Raw genomic sequence first — 2916 nt, 5'->3', positions numbered from 1 at the left:
TGTCCCCAAGCACCATCTCCAGACTGTGGGACCGTTACCAGCAACATGGATCAGCACGTGACCTCCATAGATCCGGTCGACCACGGGTCACTACCCCCGGGCAGGACCGCTACATCCGGGTACGCCACCTTCGGGAACGATTGACTACTGCCACCTCCACAGCCGCAGCAATACCAGGTTTGCGCAGGATATCCGACCAGACACTGAATGGCACATGCTACAAACTGCACGTGCAGCATTAACTATACTGGAGCGCCACCTATGGGACTTACTCCCTAATCAAGGGAAAATAACGTCCGTCTAATTCTCTGCGATCAATTCATTTATTGTTAACACACTAGACAAACCGACTGAACTAAAATAATGGGCAAAAAGCCAGTATTCAAAAACCAAATTATAAACCTAAACGTTTTGAAACTTGTAATCTCTCAAAAAAGGCGTCTTTAACATAACCTTCTTGGGCATTTCCAATAATCCATCTGCCATGTCTCTCAAACAGTATGCCAGGAATACCGCTAAGATCAGCTGTTGCTCCACCTGCAGCAAAAAATGCAAACCATACTGACTAATATCCTCTACATGTGGTCGAAATGCTTAAAACATTTCAATCGAAGTAGTATATGAAATAGGTCTGTCTACATTTCTGAGTTTATAGTCTCAAGCTACAAACAAATAAATCTATGACAATTATCATTAATCCCTGTCCGTGTCACAAAACGTTCATGATTAACAACTGGATGCAACATTGTGCCAGTTTTAGCAATTAACACACAAGCACCGTCACGATACATTTCTATTTTACTGCATTCTATGAATACACGCATATGAGTACTGTCTATCACAATGTCAGAAAGTTCCAACTCCAATAACTCATCACTTAAAAATCCAGCATAAGATAACACACATAACTAATTATTCAGAATACAACTAATTATACACGTCAGTTAACATTTTCAGTTACAGGCTCCTTTTTAATAGTCAGGTTAGCGAACCTTTTTCTTTTTGCCTGCTTCGAAAATAGTTTGTACTAATTAAGAATCAGTAGGCGACATAAAATCATTAAAATTATGTACCCATTTAATACTATAAAATAATTAATTACTGAACTTGGAAAATTGGCAGATTGGATAACAGATGCCAAATAGAGAGCCACATGAAAAGACTTAGCTGGCAAACTATGCCCCGCCCGTAAGCCATTATTCAAAGTCCATCGTTTTCACCTCAGAAAACCAATATGATACGATTTACACGTATCTTGAGCCATTGAACACTTAATTGACTCCGCCAAAATTTCTGGTAGCTCCTTTATTCTGCAAAGCTCTGACCCCCCCACCCCCCAAAAAAATAAAAAAATAAAACAATAATAAAAATTAACAGCAAAATTTACATAAGCACTTCTATTACATTATACATTGAATATGAAAGTAAATAGTACACAACATACACACCAACAAATTATCTTGTTCAGACCATATATTCATAAACTGAAGCTATAATAGTTTATGTTCCACATTTCACTTAAAATGTGAAATTCATGTTTAAAGCTAACATTCTAAATTTCAAATCATAATTTCCACAAATTTCAACCCTATTTTTGCGTAGAATATACAATTATTTGATCGTTAGCAAATCAAACCAATCTACCACATTTCTGATAAATATATCATCATTTGACCAAATTAAGCCCAAACATTAGCAGAGTTCCAAACATACACCACTAAAACACCCTTAGGCTTGCGAAGTTCTTTTTTCTTCATAACTCGAGAAATCAAAATAAAAGGTGGTACAAAAATACCAAAATGTGCATTCCAGGTGTGTACAAATGCAAACGGCACTTTGGTATTATACTGAGGAGCAAATCAATCCACTTCGAGCTTGCCCCAAACATTTTGTAATAAACGTACAATATTATCAGAAATGCCTCAGTCAACGCTAGTAATCTGCTGTTTCATTCAACCATATAGGTATCCATTCCATTTCCAATGAAATGTGACTTAACAAAACACAATTGAAAAATTCATTTTTGATTTCCAGTTTGTTCTTTCGCACAATGATGTTTTTGTTTTATCCGACATAAATGCCAAACAATTGATTGCAAAAGGAATATTTGTGTCACCTTTACCAAGACAAAGTAGTTCTGATTTTTAATACCGGCCTCAGTGGCGTAGTGGTTAGGCCATCGGTCTACAGGCTGGTAGGTACTGGGTTCGGATTCCAGTCGAGGCATGGGATTTTTAATCCAGATACCGACTCCAAACCCTGAGTGAGTGCTCCGCAAGGCTCAATGGGTAGGTGTAAACCACTTGCACCGACCAGTGATCCATAACTGGTTCAACAAAGGCCATGGTTTGTGCTATCCTGCCTGTGGGAAGCGCAAATAAAATATCCCTTGATGCCTGTCGTAAAAGAGTAGCCTATGTGGCGACAGCGGGTTTCCTCTAAAATTATGTGTGGTGCTTAACCATATGTCTGACGCCATATAACCGTAAATAAAATGTGTTGAGTGCGTCGTTAAATAAAACACTTCTTTCTTTCTTTCTTTCTTTCTGATTTTTAAATGTTAACGTTTGCAATAGAAAAATAAGTGACAGTGTGAACAATTGACTAAACAGACTGAGCACCTTGAATCGACATGTTGAAGGAATAAAAAAAAAAAGTAAAGTTTGTTTTATTTAACGACGCCACTAGAGCACATTGATTTTTTTTATCTTATCATCGGCTATTGGACGTCAAACATATGGCCATTCTGACACTATTTTTAGAGGAAACCCGCTGTCGCCACATAGGCTACTCTTTTACGACAGGCAGCAAGGGATCTTTTATTTGCACTTCCCACAGACAGGATAGCACAAACCATGGCCTTTGTTGAACCAGTTATGGACCACTGGTCGGTGCAAGTGGATTACACCTACCCAA

This window comes from Gigantopelta aegis, chromosome 7 (genome assembly GCF_016097555.1).
Source record: "Gigantopelta aegis isolate Gae_Host chromosome 7, Gae_host_genome, whole genome shotgun sequence".
In the NCBI taxonomy this organism is placed as follows: Eukaryota; Metazoa; Mollusca; class Gastropoda; order Neomphalida; family Peltospiridae; genus Gigantopelta; species Gigantopelta aegis.
Note: the sequence above shows the minus strand (reverse complement) of the source record.